Genomic DNA, 17,322 nt, shown 5'->3' with positions numbered 1-17,322 from the left:
GTCTGCCCTAGAGACATATCTTCTATCTTTGTGGATGTGACTGATTTGAACAGGTTTTTATCTTCCCAACAGTGAGGTAGACACACAAAGGGAGGCTTATGCTGGACCAAGTCAGCTTCTGACTCCATGACCTTTATATGACTCCTTTGTATATAGGATCCTCCCCCTATGTCAAGAACAAATAACTTCCAGGAATGACGGCTCACATCTGTAATCTCTTCACTCATCAGACACAGGCAGGAGGGTTGCCTCAAGTCATAGGTTAATCTAGATCACAGAGTGAATTCTGGGGAAGTCTTGGCTATAGAATGAGATTGTCTCAAACAAAACAAAAACCAAACAAGCAAAACTACTACCTACAACAAAAAAAAAAAAAACAAACAAACAAACAAAAGGAACTTATGATGATTCTAAGAACTCTCTGGAATGCAAGCAGCCACTGTATCTGAATGTGTGAGATAGCTGAAGGTTCTATAAATGTTGGCCTGTGGACTAATTTTCCATCCAGAGATTTGTTTACTTAGAACCAATTCAGGCTGGTATACATACCCAGGTCCAGCACTGTTAGTAAGTCTTAGGTGTTCCTTCCTCTCAGTTCTTTTCAGCTGATGAGATGTCTGTAGTCCTAGCTTCCTGGAGTCTCATCAGAAGAGACTAATCTCAAAAATTAACTGGTAGTCACAGTGTCTCAGGGCAGGGCTAGCTGTCCTCTTGATACAGGTATGCCATGACTTACAATCAGAAAAGCGAGGAAGTGGTTAGTTGCCTGACCAACAGACCCTTTCTTTCATTTTCTTCCTTCCCTTCTCATGCATTCTCCAGCACTGAGTTCCTCTCGGGTGTTAGAGCAGGAGTTAGTAAGCATCAGCTGTAAAGTTCAGAGTAAATCTGGAAAGTACTGTGGGCAGATGGTTTCCGTTGATGCCTTTCTTCTGCCATTGCCCCAGAGCAGAGACAACAGCTAGATGAAGGAAGTCCTTTGTGTTTCAGTGGAAGGGAAGCTCTCTGCAGGCTGGGAATAGGCAGTTCATGCAGACATGTGTGATTGTCAGAGAGAGAGAGAGAGAGAGAGAGAGAGAGAGAGAGAGAGAGAGAGAGAGAGAGGTGCTGCTGGTACCTAAATGTGGAAAGCCAAGAAGGCTGCTTAACAATCTTGAGAGTGCAAAGCAGCTCAGACTCTCCAACCCCAGGTATTCATGGAGTGAAAAGTAGGCAAAAGTAGGGACAGGCTACAACCTTCCCTCCCAAGTCCATCCTCAAAGTTTCCTCAATGACCTAAAACAGCACAAGCGGTGGTGGGACCAGTGCTACGCTCTGAGTTACCCAGTTAGTGCTATGTGCTGGGTTACTCAGTTAGTGCTATGTGCTGGGTTATCCGGTAAGTGCTGTAGTTTTATTACCCAGTGAATGCTGTGTGTTGTTATACCTAGTTAGTGCTATATGTTGGGTTAGCTTGTTAGCAGACTCTTGAAGAATGTATAGCATTCAAACCAGGACACCATGGAACCACATGTTCCAATGATTTCTCCTCAGAAAAATTGCAAATAATTTCCTAGGCAAAACCATACACTATCAAGTACATGTTCTTGGGTAGCATCCCTTCTCCCTGCTAATTCTGTCCTTCTTTATTCACACAGCTCTGCACTCCACCCTCCCTGCTTCCTTGGTTTCCTCCTGCTAACAGTCATCCAGGCATTATTTGTCTGCATATTTATTTGTCTGCTGGCCCACCTAAACTTAGCTGAACACTGACGCCAGTGTCCAGCCGGTGGGAATAACCTTTTCTGACAGGTGAAGAGCAGCTGTCTGGAGAATGTAAAAAGATTTTCTAGGCTTATCTGTGATGCTTGCCTCAGAGCTGTCATGTGATCTCATAACAAAAAAAAACAGGAAGGACTGTCTTCCATGTGATATAGAATCCAAGGGTCAATGAAGACTTTTTAAACACTTTTTAAAAGCCATAACTTCTTTGACTTACTCTGAGAAGTCCTAACATTCTCAGGTATTTTTATGTTGACTGGAGCAAATGACACCTTCTGTTTCTTGAAAGCACTGTGGGACACCATATGCATGATGATTCAGATTAGCACCTGGGACTTTTCAAATGCTTCAGAGATATGCTACAAAGAGGCAGAGAGATTGCAGGACTGAGTATGTGGTGGGTTACCTGGTTAGTGATATGTGGTGGGTTATCCAGTTAGTGCTATATGCTGGGTTACCCAATTAGTGCTATTTGTTGGGTTACCCAGTTAGTGTTATGTGCTGTGTTATCTGCTTAGTGCTATGTGCTGGGTTACCCAGTCAGTGCTATATGCTGAGTTACCCAGTCAGTGCTATGTGCTGAGTTACCCAGTCAGTGTTATATGCTGAGTTACCCAGTCAGTGCTATGTGCTGAGTTACCCAGTCAGTGCTATGTGCTGAGTTACCCAGTTAGTGCTATGTGCTGGGTTACCAAATTAGTGTGTTAGGTTACCTGGCTAGTGCTATGTGCTGAATTACCTGGTCAGTGTTACATGCTGGTGACGCACTTTTCAGTTATGATCTCCCATCTCTGTCTTCTGCATGACTCTCAGGAAATATTGCCTACCCTCAGTGTCTACCCTCATCTAAGTTCTTTGTTGTAGGCCAAGACCTTGTACTAAGATATGAGAACCTGGAAATCTCTATGAATGCTCATCAACCTGATATCTACAGCAGCACTTTGCAGAAAGAACTACACAACCACCAAAGACCAAATTTATGTGAGAACTGATTGAAGTCTTCTCCCCACTGGTACGAGGGGGAAGAGGATTCTGAGATCTGCATGGGAAGCTGCCACAGTGAGAGGAAGAACCTGGACCTGGCTGTATATCATAGCTACATCTTAGATATGCTAAAATAGCTCCTTTCCCTACCTTGCCCCAGAGTCGCACTGAATTGAAATCTTAGAGGATGAAAAAAAAAAACAGTGGGTATTTAACATAAAGCCCCTAACTGATTTTCACTCAGTCATCCGACTGATTTTAAACACACCGGTATTCAATTGCATTTGATCTGGGATAATCAGGACAAGCCCACCATGTCTGTGTGGTATCTGCCGAGGTATCTTGGCACCTTGCATTGTTTCTGAAAGCAAAGTAACTTGCAATTGGTGCAGCCCCCTTTTGTTTACGTTGTTAATAACAGATGTAGGAAAGCAACATGACACATGCTTGCTTGATGTGATCAAGGCAATTATTCATTTATTCATCTCAGCTCAGCGCACTGATGCAAACTGGCTGTGTAGATCTTGCAGGCATGGCCTTTATGAGTGGGTAAACAGAAACTCATGTCCTATGTAATAAATCATCTGGAAGCCCCGTCACTGTGCCTCCTAATGCAGTGAGCACTGAAGGGGAAACAGCGCATGACAACTGATCTCACGCTATGAAAACATCAGCGTAAATCATCCCAAAATAACCAGAACATAGGGTTACCTTTCTGAATAGCTGTCCAACAGGTACCAATGCACAGAAACTGCAAAAGTGAGAGTAAAGCTTTTCTGTTGGACTGACTGCCATCCAACTAAACCGAAGGGACACTGTTTACTGGAGGGTGGTATCTGGACTGGGTTCTGGATGGATACAGATTCATGGTATCTTTTTTTTAACATTTAATTATTTAATTAATTTACATAAAATGCTTTACCTCTTTCCCTGTCCCCCCTCACAGAGATCCTCTCTCGATCCCCCCTTCTCCTCAGAGAGGGTGGGCACCCCAGTATCCCCTGACCTTGGCTTATCAAGTCACTGCCATGGTAGGCCCATCCTCTCCCATTGAGGCCAGATGAGGCAGACTTGTTGGGAAATGGATACCATAGTCAGGCTACAGATTTAGGGAGAGTCTCAGCTCCAGTTGTTGGAAGAACCTCAAGCTGTACCACAGAGCAAGAATGATAAAAACTGCATGGTATTGGTACACAGACATGTTGGTCAGTGAAATTGAATCAAAGACACAGCAATAACCCCACACACTTGATTTTTCACAAAGAAGCCAAAACCATGCAGTGGAGGAAAAAGCATCTTCAATAAATTGGGCTGGTCTAACTACATGTCTGCATGTACAAGAAAGCAAGTATATCCATATTTATCACCCTGCACAAAACTCAAGTCCATGTGGATCAAGGACCTCAGCATAAAATTGGATACTAAATCTCATAGAAGAAAAACTGGGAAATAGCCTTGAATGCACCAATGATTCAGGCTCTAAGATCTACAATTGATAAATGGGACTTCATGAAACTAGAAAGCTTTTATAAGGCAAGGAACACTGTCAATTGGACAAAAACAGCAGCATACAAGACTGTGAAAAGGTCTTTACTAGTGCTTCATCTCATATAGGGCTAATATATAAATATATAATATATAAATATATAGGGCTAATATGTAATATATTTATTATTTACATAAAATATATAAAGAATTCAAGAAGTTAGACTCCAACAAACCAGATCTGTGGTGTCTTAGTCAAAAGTCTAAGCTAAAGACAAACACAGATTGCAATGTAGCAAGGACATTTTATTCAAAGCAAAATGATAATGCAGGTCAGATATGCTGCCAAGAGGAACAGAGTGTCAGGTGAGTTAGAGAGTGTCTCAGGTCTCTGGCTATTATTTGGGGATTCCTTTAATGTTGCTGAAGAGGAGAGGGAGCTGGTGGATAGGGGATATAGCAAGGATGGTTCTTTTATTTCATTGACACATTTGGGTTACCTAAACTTTACCTCTGTTTTTTTTAACTTCCCATGATGCATCTAACTTTAATCGTACATATGTTCACTCATGCATAAGGATAAGATTGTAACTAGAGATTAGTATTATTTCCCAAAACTTCTCTCAGGTGACACAGTTAGTCCTTCTGTGCATGAACTCAAAAATATATCTAAACTAGATGGTTCTTCCTCATTCAAATGCCCAGGAATACCCAAGAATATGTGGTATTTTCATTAAATTATTTAAAAATAATTTCACTCACAGAAACTATATTTACATTAGTGCTATCCCTCTCTCTCTTCTCTACACATCCTCTTGTAGCACCTCACTACCTCTCAAATTCATGACCTTTTCTTTTAAATTATTATTTTTATATATGTATTTAACCTTCTGAGTCCATTTAGTATTATTTGTACATATTTTTAGGTTCATGTGTATGTATATATGACCATTTGGGGATTGAATAATTCTTCGGTGGGCTCATTCCTAAAGAAGACTGATTCTCCCCGTCAGCAACCATTGGTTCCCTACAGCTCTCCATCTAGAGGTGTGGCCTTGTGAAACTTTTTTTCATCTGCGTTGGGATGTCCACTCCTGTTGGCACTGTGTGGGTCTTATTTAGGAGACGGTATTGTTTGGATGGCATGTTTGCACTTTCCTGTTATAGGTAGAAGCTGATTTTTTTTTCTTAAGGGAAAAAATTTACATGTGTATAAAAGTCAAGAGAAGAAGTCAGCAAAAAGAATAAAGCTGTTTTGCTTTTGCTTGAGTCTGAGTATCTACATCCCATGTTGCCCTGATCGGTCTCAAATTTAAGAGGTCAAGTCGTCCTCCCAACTCAGGTGCTCAAGTATCTGGGACCATGCGTACCCAGTTGACGTAGAAGATGAAGAGGAAGGAAAACTAATAATGAGGTAAACATCAGGTCAGGCCGATGGAAGAAGCTCTATGGATGAAGAAAAAGAACACATCTAACAAAGCAACAAGAACAGGACCAGGGACCTGCAAGGTGAGTGATCTTATATTTGCTTACAACTGGAGGCATGAGGCGATCCACATATTATAGTTGGTTTTGTGGTTGTTTCTGTTTTCTATGACGCATGAGGCTGGCTCATTGGTGAAATATGAAGAGTAGGGGACTAGTTGTGGTGGACCCTAACAAAGTAGCAGAAAGAAGGATTTCATATGTGCTGATGATGTGTTGGACCAGAATGTAAGACATGACATGTTCTTGTAATGGCCACCTGAGAGCTAGGAGATAGGATGACACATAAGAGAACTGTAAAGTAAGTCAAATAGAGAAGCAGTGTCTGGGCTTCAGAATCATGGGTTTAGGCTCCAGTGAGGTGGAAAGTGTGGAAGTCTGATGGTTCCTCATGACCCTCGCATGCAATCCGTTTACTCACACAGCTGATATTTGCACAGCCTGTAATTCCTTGGTGGCTTGTTCCTGCCTCTATGATACTATGGAGCCAAGGTTAACCACAAACTCCTCTATCATAAAAATTAGAACTTTAAATTTCTTTTGGAAGCACTCAGATACACACACACACACACACACACACACACACACATACACACTGCAAACATACACACACTCATTTATAGATCTAGTCATATATATAGATGGATGGATTTTGAGATTCTATTTACATATGTTCAAATATGTCTAGTTATTTATAATATAAAATGTACATTTATTTTAAATATATAGCAGTGTATTTTAATTTTAACACTACTAAAATTACATACATGAATAGACAAGTGATATGACAATTTCCTCTGATGAATGTACTTTTGCATTAACAGAAACTTTTTTGATCTTTGTGTGAGTGTGTATATGATACATTTGTTTGCATGTGTGTGTCAGTGAGCATAAATTTAGGCATGCATGCTTTGGTGTCAGAGGACAACCTTGGGTATGATAGGTCTTCTCCTTCCAGCTTGCTTGAGATAGCATCTCCTGTTTGCTATGGTATAGAGCAGGCTAGCTGGCCCATTAGCTTTTAGACATTCTCCTGTCTCCACCGGCCATCTCACAGCAGGGATGCTAGAATTACAGGCATAGTGCATCCCACTGCATGAGTCTTTATGTGGGTTCTGGGGATCTTAACTAAGATTCTCATGCTTGTCTAAGAAACACTTTTCCCACTGAGACGTCTCCCCAGCCCCATGTCTGCATTATTTTTTAACATTCACTGTATTCTGTATTTCTATGACTTTGATGAACAGATAAAAAATAATCACAGCATCTTTAATGGTTCAGGTCTAATTTTGTATGATGTTTATGCCAACATTTTTAATTTTCAGATATCCCCAAGAATAAAGTACCCATTTTTTTAGTTTATACTGAAATTCCTCAGTGCAGAGAACTTTTAGCATGGGGAATGACAACGCTGGTGAATATTTAACAATACTGCAGACAGTGAGCACTCCTTGCAAATAGGGCTTTTGTTGGCAAGAGACGAATAGAAGAAAGAGAGCAACAGAGAGTGAAAATTGCCCAAATTCTGTATGTACATGAATGAAAGTGTCAAAAATTAAAATAACAATAATTTAATTAAAAGCATGAGGAGGGTTTCTATCTTCCACGTTCGTGGATTTCCAAAGCACGGAACAAAGGCCAAGCTAAAAGTAGAGCATCTAGTTTTCCCTGTCATAGTTTGATTTCTGTTACTTTGATGTTCAAAAACTACTTGAAAAGGAAAAAATACTTATTTTAACTTACAGCTTATGGTCAGCCATGGAGGGAAGCCACGGCAGGTACTCCAAGCAAGAATCTAGAGACAGAACTGAAGCAAAGACCACAGAGGAATATTGTTTCCTGCCTTCCTCTCCATGGCTGGCGTAACCTGCTTTCCCAGGACCATGTATACAGGGGTGGATAACCCACAAGAGGATGTGGGTAATCAATCGTTAATAAAGAAAATGTCCCACAGAAATATGTAAAGGTTGATCTGATGGAGGAAACTCCTCAACTGAGGTTTCCTCTTCCTAAGTGTGTGCTAAAACGATGAAATCCTACAGTGACATTAGCTGTTGACAATGTTCCTGGCATGTGCAGCTAAAATGCATAAGAAAATTGGCATGACTACTAGAAATTTTATGAAACTTATAAGTAACCGATAAGAATAAGAATTCAACATGGGATTTCCTTCCCCCTTGCTATTAACCCCAAGTCATTCAGTTCCAGTATACATTCGAGATTCTATCCAGACAACATATCAGGCAACAAGCAAGCAAACATGTCTAGAAGATACTATGTTGGGTACAGACCTAAATACCACCTATACATACAAACAAATGTGGAAATATGTACTCTAAGACTGTGATGTGTGCCACAGAGGGTAGGATGCCTTTTCTGGAGAGACCTTTCATATTGAGTATTAGGGATCACTCTCCCTCCAGGTGAGGAGTCAGACTATGAGGAGAGTTCTGCAGAACAAGTGCTCTGTGAAGCTTCTGGCACTGGAGAGACCTGTGTACTGGTGAAGCAAAAGGAGGAGAGTTTGTTCCAGCCCAAAAATGCCAAAAGAAATGAAGCAAAGTGAAGCTAGAGGAATCAAAAGGGGCTGGCTTACAGTGATGGAGATGCTATATTTTTATTATTTTCTGATTTTGTGTGTGTGTGTGAGAGAGAGAGAGATAGAGAGAGACAGAGACAGAGACACACAGAGACACAAAGACAGACAGAGACAGAGACAAACTGGAGACAGAGACAGAGACAGATAGAGATGGATAGAGACAAAGACAGAGAGAACATGTAAATGGAGGGCAAAAATTGATGACTAGTATCTTCCTGGATCACTCTCTGTTATATTTGCCACCCTTCCTTGAGCCTGGTGCTTGCTGATTTAACTAGTGTAGATATTGAATTTGACCTCAATCTCCTTCCTCTGCCTTCTGGGTTCTGGAATTAAAGGCAAGCTGCCACACTCACTCTACTGGTTAGGGTTATATAAACCAGACACAAGCTAGAGTCCTGTGAGAAGTTCCTAACTGAGGGACTGCCTCCACAATATTGCCTGAAGGCAAGACTGTGGGAAGTGTTTTCTCGATGGATGATTATGCAGGAGGGTCCAGATCACTGAATAGTGACACACCTGGGCAGATAGTCCTGGGTTGTATAAGAATACAGACTAGGAAAACCCTGAGGAGCAAGCCAGTCAGCCATGTTCCTCTGAGGTCTCCACTTCAGTTCCTGCTTGAGGTTCTTGCTATGAGTTCCTCCCCTGATTTTCCTTCATGATGAACTGTGATTGGAATGTTTAGGCCAAATACACCCTTTCCTTCCCATGTTATTTGGTAATGGTATTTTATTATAGGACTAGACACAAACTAGGATACTAGGCAAATACTCTACCAACTGAACTATGGACCAAGTCCCCATTGCCTGATTTTTATTTTAAAAACTTCTGACGTACCTAATGTGGTTGGAGACAAGGATCCTTTCGGAAGGGAACTGGGTTGTTTATTAAGGTACTGTGAATAAAGAAAAGATCAGGTTTGAGAGGATTGGGTGTGGTTGGGTGGAGACAAGATACTCTGCTAGCTCTTCTAACTCCATCTCAAGCACAGGGGTAGACAGAGGGATGGATGGGTAGACAGAGGGATGGATGGGTAGACAGAGGGATGGATGGGTAGACAGAGGGATGGATGGGTAGACAGAGGGATGGATGGGTAGACAGAGGGATGGATGGGTAGACAGAAGAATTCCCTATGAAAGAAGACCCATAAGGAATGTGCTTAACAGATTATGGTACCATTTCCATCAATCAGAATTTCTGCCGCTGTCCTAGGAACTAGGATGATGAAAAATCCCATCACAGGAGATGAAGTTGCCAGTTAATAGCTGGTCAGTATGGGGCTAGGACTTGTACCTGGCCATATAACTTCTGAGTCTGCTATGTTTTTCCATGGTGACTATGGCTTATGTTGGTGACCTCTGGCTATGTCTTCAGCATCCTAGATGAACCTTTCTTGTGCTTTTCTGTGACTTGGTGTCATCCCCATTATCCATTGGTATAAGCAGCAGGGGTCTCCCACCCTCTCAATTAAAGATGAAGCTGGTACCAAACAAGGGAATGTCCCTACAATCTCTTAACCTCTCTAGAACAGAGTTCATAGTCCCTTGGATGTCCCTAGGGACATTTGGTAGAGCACGCTAGGAAAACCATGAGAAAGATTTTCCTAGAGTCTCAATTTGGAAATTGCATTTTCTAAAGCCGATCACACCTAGTGAGTGATACAAAGGAGGATCCAGGAGCTAAATTAGGATGAAGCCAAAGCATGTTTTGTTCTTGCTCTATCTCTTCCTTTTTCTAGGAAAGTTAATTCAATGCAATTTATGTTCCTATTTGGGGAAAGGCATTCAGCCCAACTTGTTGGCTGAAAGGCATATAAAAACCTCCAGCATATATTCCATGTAAATGTGACCTTGGAAATGCTCTCAGCTTGTTTCCTGGGCAGGAGTCTGGCCGTAGGGAAGAGACATCAGCTATGAGCTTCAGAGAGAATGGAGACAATGATCCTCGGCTCCATACCTACCAGCCCTCTTCCTTTGAAGGATGTCTTTCTTTGTTGAGTCAGTTCCTTGACATCTCTCTACTTCTGCCTCATGTGCTTGCCCTGAAGTCCAGATGAAATGAGAGTGTGGATGAACTCTGCCAGATGCTGAGAGCCCAGAGGTGGGGAAGGCCATCAGCATCCTTGGCATCTGCTTCCTTGAGCAGCTACTGAGTCATGTACAATCTGCACAGTTCTCTGTTCTTACTGTGTCTTTCAGGGAAGAGAAGGTGCTTCATCTTAGAAATGTGGGTTTGACCAAGTCACAGGAGCTGGCCCTGCCTGCAGTTTCCTGTACTAAGTGTTTCTTTGCCCACCAGAACAACTGATTCTAAGGCCTGTCTCCAGCAATGGCCTTCGATAATATATGCAAAGTACTCATCAGTGACAGCCTGGATCCCTGCTGCCAGAAGATCCTGCAAGATGGAGGGTTGCAGAACTTGAACAAAGAGGAACTGATAACTGAACTCCAGGACTGTGAAGGCCTTACCATCCAGTCAGCTACTAAGGTCACTGCTGATGCCGTCAATGCAGCACAGAAGCTCCAGGTGGTGGGCAGTGCTGGTACAGGCATGGACAATGTGGATCTGGAAGCTGCCATGAGGAAGAGCATCCTAGTCATGAACACCTCCAACGGAAACAGCCTCAGTCCTGTGGAACTCACCTGTGGGATGAACCTGTGCCAGGCAGATTTCCCAGGAAACAACTTCAATGAAAGATGGCAAATGGGACCTGAAGAAGTTCATGGGGCCACACTGACTGGGAAGACACTGGGAAATCTTGGCCTAGGCAGAATTGGAAGAGAGGTGGCTACCTGAATGCAGTCCTTTGGAATAAAGACTGTAGGCTATGACCTCATCATTTCTCCTGAAGTTGCTGCCTCCTTTGATGTTCAGCAGCTGCCACTAGAGGACATCTGGCCTCTCTGTGATTTCATCACTGTCCATACCCCACTCCTGCTCTCTACCACAAGCTGGCTGAATGACAGCACCTTTGCCTAATGAAGGAAAGACATGTGAGTGGTGAACTGTGCTTGAGGCCACATTGTGGATAAAGGTGCCCTGCTCTGTGCCCTGCAGTCTGGTCAGTGTGCTGGTGGTGCACTGGATGTGTTTACAGAAACATCATGAAACTGAGCCTTAGTGGACCTTGAGAATGTCATCAGCTTTCCCCACCTGGGAGCCAGCACCAAGGAGACACAGAGCCACTGTGGAGAGGACATCACAGTCCAATTTGTGGACATGGTGAAGGGGAAATCTCTAACAGGGGTTGTAATGCACCAGTGCCTTCTCTCCACACACCAAGCCTTGGATTGGTCTGGCAGAACCATTAGACATGATAATGCATGCCTGGGCTGGCTTCCCTAAAGGGACCATCCACGTGGTTACACAAGGAACATCTCTGAAGAATGCTGGGACCTGCCTGGGACCTGCAGTCATTGAGGTGCTTCCTACCAAGCTGTGGGCTTGGTCCAGGGCACCACACCAATGTAGCAGGTGCTCAACGGAGCTGTCCTCAGGCCAGAGGTGCCTCTATGCAGGGTCCTGCCCCTGCTTATGTTCCAGGCTCAGCCCTTTAACCCTGCAATGCTGCCCACTATGATCAGCCTTCTGGAAGGGGCAGATGTACAGCTGCTGTCCTACCAAACCTCCAAGATATCTGATGGAAAGACTTGGCACATCATGAGCCTCTCCTCCCTGTTGACCAGCTTGGAAGCATGGAAGCAGCATGTTTCTGAGGCTTCCAGTTCTGCTTCTGATCCTGGGGCTCAGTGGTCCCAGTCCCTCACGCTCTTCTGAAGAAACTCTCTCACTGTGACCTGTAGGGTGAGGATATTGCAGAACCAGGGTATCTGCCTGAACTAATATCTAGTAAAGAATCTAACTCAAAAAAACAAACAAAAAATCAAAATGAAACAAAAATGAAAACAAACAAACAAAAACAACAATAACAACAACAAAAGGCCATGGATTTAAATTCAACCTGAGCATCACCTTGGTTTGTGTCCCTAGGCCAACTGGTAGACCTCAAATGCAGTAATTAGTATCTATCCTGCCTTTTCAAGCAGCTTGTTTATAGTGAGCCATTCAGGTTCTTCTCTTGCTAACCCTCTAGACCCGTATGGAGCTCACAGCTATTCTGGCTTCCATTGGTCATTACTTTCTCAGATATTGCTCAGAATTTGAACTGGCCAATAGGGAAGGCTATTTGGTGTTGGTAGACCCACTGTCCTTGGGCTAGAGCCTTGCATGACCATTGATTAGACTGTATCGTACACTGATAGTGTCCTCACCTGCATGACCTAAAATCAAGCTTTCTGAGAAAGCTCTCCCAGGCCTGGTACCTCTCTCCTCTGCCACTGGGAAATTGTGTTTCCTAGAGCTGCAAGCTGAGCTGACTGTAGGGTGGGTGGTTTATCTGCACAAACTCAATATACCATATGAGGCTTGGCAAGGCACCTAGAGTATCTCCCTCTTTATGTGCCCATCCTCCATGCAGGCCAGGGGGCCACTGCACATTCATGATCCTGAAATGTAACCCAGTATGGTGTTTGTCCAGCCCAGTCTTCTACCTTCATATCTAACCCTTGTCTCAAGTACCCTTTTCCTTCTTAATATCATCTTGATCTTAAAGAATTTGGAAGCTGATTGCAGAGAGGAGGGTGATATTGGTACCTTGAACCAAGGAGTCTTTCCTTTCCATACAAATCACAGCTTGTTTCAGTGTGGAAGTAAAATGTGAATGAGGAATTAGAAGTCTTTCTTCAGAGCTCCCCTGTCCCATGGGACCCTCTCGGTGGCTCTTGATGTGCTCTGTGATGTCATTTCTACACCCCCCCCCACACACACGCACAATGTGCCTGACCCTTTAGCTAATTGTGTTTGTGTGTGGTAAGATGGCCTCTGTGTGGAAACTGTTGTTGATCGCTGACACTAGAACCACTGAGTCCCAATAGAAACTTAGCTCTTAGGTGTTTTTATTGGCATAACTGTGTGGTGCGCCTATACTGGCTTCTTTGTTGTTGTTGTTGTTGTTTTAGTTTCGTTTGTTTTGGTCTTTTGGGGTTTTTTTTTGGTTGTTGGTTGGTTGTTTTTTTTCTGTTTTGTTTTTGTTTTTGTTTGTTTTTGTTTTGTTTTGTTTTGTTTTTTTACTTACACTGCCATGACTGTGACTGTTTATGTACATGTTTTTAATTCTTTGAGGAGCTGGAATACTAGGTCATCTCGTGATTTTCTGTTTAACATTTTAGAAATTGAAATTGATTATCAAAAGGCAACTTTACCAGCAATGTGTGAAGAATCAGCTCTTCGGATCCTAACATTGATTATTGTCTGCATCTGTGCTGATAGTCACCTCAGAGAGTAGAACTGATGATATGCTATGATTTTCTTCTCACAAAAAAAAGGGTTTAAGGTAGCATTTACCACATCTTGGAAAACTGTCTTAAATTATGCCCTCTACATATACCCATGCATGAATATAATGCACTTTGATCCTATCACCTCCACCCCATTTTGTGTCTTTCACTTCTGATGATGTGATGCTCTCCCTCTCTTCCAAAACAGTCCCAGTTCTGCTTTTCTGTCTTTTATTGATAGATGTAGAGAATCAGTAAGTTTAATTAGGGCTGCTTACATGCACAAGGCTATGGGGTATTTATAGGAGCATAGACAGCTCCCAGAGGCTACACCATTGAGGAAAAAGTCCCTCCAAACCCAAAAGTCAGTAACTACTTATAATTTCTCAGGAAGAAGATGGTGGCCACGAGTTCCTCTGCTTTCTTAAGAGAATGTATGAATGTGAATATCACCATAGCTGCTGAGGGCTCAAGTGAGAAATGCAGTGCAATGCCTCTTAGTCAACATTCTACAGTTCTCCACTCTTCACATTTTTCTACTGAATAATGGTGCTGAGTATTGGTCATTGTCTATGGGAAAATGGATTGTTTTCATATGACTGAGTTGTGTTATATATTCTAAATAGAAGCCTCTTACTGGATACATGATTGTAAGTATGTCTTTCATTTCTTCCAATTCTCTTGCCACATTCACAGAAGTGCCCTTGCTGTCTAAATGGTCATCATTTTGATGAGGTTCTATTTGTCTTTGGCTTAGCATTTAATATATGACGCTCTTTTATAACCCAATAATATTTATGACTATATTTTCTTCTAAGGTTTTATAATTTCATTTTTGGTTCATTTAATCCTTTGATTTTTATTTTCACAACTTTCCTTCCTTCTTTCCCTGCCTTCTCCTTTCTTGTTTCCTCTCCCCCTCCTCCTCCTCTTCTTCCTTCATCAGCACTGTCATCATTGTGGTAAGAGAAAGTTTCATTCTGCAACCCAGATTGGTCTCAAAGTTATAGAAATCCTCCTGCATCTATCCCCTGTTGTTCTTCTCCTCTACATATTGAATACTGGGATTGGCATATCAAACTTTCTTCCTGAATTCTGAGTTGGTTTTCCTGAGTTCTCAGTTGGTCTGGGGTAGAGGTCTAACTTCTTTCTGAATTGTCTAATTGTTAGTGTCTCTTAAGAAAAAAAGAAAAGAAAACACTTTTCTCATGAATTATCTGTGGGATGTTGCAGTCTTTTCTAGAATATTAACCTTCACTTTTAGCATTTGAGAGGTGCTTTCTTGACACATTCAGGGTTTGTCTTACCTAGGTTGTCACTCTGTGTTTTGATTCTCCCAGGAAGTTCAGAGTCCTAGAACCTCCACCTATGATACTTTTCCCAAGTTACTGGTCACCTTGAGATCCACTGCTCAGCTGCCTATGCTATCTTCCCCAGTATAGCAAAGACTCTCTCACTTTTCCCTAAATCCATACAAAATGTCACCACAGGAGCATCATCTTTCTCTAGGGTCTAAGGATAAATAGGTGAGACCTTGGTAGAGTCAGAAATATTACTTACTTCAGAGTCCAGAGAATGATGCTTATCTTAACAACATGAAATATTGTCCTTATTAGGTCTTTCCTCTTCATTCTGCCGTATCTGTGCTTCTAGCCCTGGTCCCCTTGAGGCACCACATCTCTAGCCTACAGGCAGCTTGCTCTTGACATGTCAATCTAGGAACCTGAAAGATATTACCTGGTAGGTAACACTTGCCATCAAGTTCTCATCAAGTCTTCTTCACTGTCACCCATGTTAGTGTAGAAAATCTTCTCTGCTCATCTTGAACTTCAATTCAGGTATTACACCTCCTACTACATTTCCTTATAATTAGGGTTCAGTTTATGGCTGGTAGAAAAGGCTTGGGAAATGTTCAATGGATATATGAGTGACCAGAGACTTCAAAACTGTTCCATAGCGTATGCTGAAACCATGACTTCCCGACAATATCTGCCTAAGGAAAGTGGGTTGCTAAATGTATTTTATGAGAACATTTTAGGAAGTTGTGCTGAGAAAAAGTCAATCCAAACTCAAGGCCTGGCCCCATGTGTGGCTGAAGCACCTGCCTGCATCCCTGGATGTCAACATTACTGACTAGCTCTTTCCATCATGACTCTAGGCTGTTATGTTACTTCCAGGGCTTCTGTCAAAGGCAACGGATTCTATAGTTCATCCACTGTTCTCAATAAGATAAATTAATATCTCAGATTACAACATGCTTTTGATTTGATAAGAGCCACATGGGTCAGTCACAAGTATAATTTTAATTTTTTGTAGTCACTATAGAAAAGGAACACATGAAATTAATTGCAACACTATGTTACTTAACAAGATGTAGGTAAAATTTTACTGTGCAGCCAATATACCAATTACAACGATCTGCATTTTTCCCAATGAAGTTTTTAGACCTTTATTTATACATTGTATACACAGCCTTGAAAATTCAAATATACCTTGTCTTGTTTAGGGCCGGTGATATAGATTAGTTGGTGGAGTGCTTGCCTAGCATTGTATGAAGCCATGGATCCCAGCACCACATTAACTGGGTATAATGGTCCAGACTTGTAACCCAAGCAGTCTGGAGAATCAGAAGTTCGAGGCCATCTAGACTAATTAAGCAGTAAAATGTCAGCCTGGGCTATATCACTTCTGTGTTCTCTCTCTCTCTCTCTCTCTCTCTCTCTCTCTCTCTCTCTCTCTCTCTCTCCTCCTTCCCCAAAAAAACTCTCCCAACAAATTCATTAGCTACATAAATGTTTAATTCTCCATATGCCTTATAACTTTTAGGTTGGACAAGAGAGGCTTAGAGTTCTATTATAGTGAATTGATGTGGGACATAATTTTAATTTAGAACAACTATGCTATTGCTGAGGCATTAGGAAGTTTGGAGCAAGGAAAAGATGTATTTGCTTCATTGCATCTGGAAGCACTCTCTGAAAGATGGTCTTGGGAGGCCACTCTGTGGTCCTCAAGAAAGTATGTGTGACAGAACCACAGCCTGTTGATTTTGTTAACTTGACACAAACCTAAAAAAGTGTGTGACTTATTTTTTTATTTTATAGAGCTTCACAGTTAAAAGATTGTGAAATTCTAGGAAGACTTTGAAATTATTTTAGAGAGGTTTCAACTTTGGAAAGAGTCTTTGGACTTGTTGAGATTTTTAAAGATTTCAGAACACCAAAACATTGACATTATTATGCTGTTATATTAATATCAAAATGACATCCTGGGGACAACAAGGAGGAGCATTTATGATGCAATAGGGATGTATTTATGTATCAGGCTAACAAGGGGTCAGTTATGTCAGTTAGGTTTATGTCAACTTGAAACAAATCACTATCTTTCAAGAAGAGGGATTCTCAATTCAGAAAATGTCTATTTAAAACTGCTTCATAAGGCAAGACTATTGAACATTTTCTTGGTTAGTGATTGCTGTGGAAGGGGCAAGCGCACTGTAGGTGTTGTTACCCCTGGGAAAATTGTCCTGGGTTCTGTTAGAAAGCAGATTGAGCAATCATGGGGAGCAAGCCAGTAAGCAGCACCCCTCCATGGTCTCTGCATCAGCTCCTGCCTCCAGGTTTAGGCCTTGACTCCTCTTGGTGACAGAACGTAACCTGACAGTCGAAGGGC

The 17,322-nt window shown here is 42.0% G+C and overlaps 1 pseudogene; it reads left to right on the top strand.

Moving 5' to 3' along the window:
- The first annotated feature begins 10,645 nt into the window (after positions 1–10,645).
- Positions 10,646–12,054, top strand: Phgdh-ps6 (phosphoglycerate dehydrogenase, pseudogene 6; annotated as a pseudogene).
- The last annotated feature ends 5,268 nt before the right edge of the window (positions 12,055–17,322 follow it).

The sequence above is a fragment of the Rattus norvegicus genome, chromosome 6 (genome assembly GCF_036323735.1).
Source record: "Rattus norvegicus strain BN/NHsdMcwi chromosome 6, GRCr8, whole genome shotgun sequence".
Lineage (NCBI taxonomy): Eukaryota > Metazoa > Chordata > Mammalia > Rodentia > Muridae > Rattus > Rattus norvegicus.
This window is presented reverse-complemented; position numbering and strand designations above follow the sequence as displayed.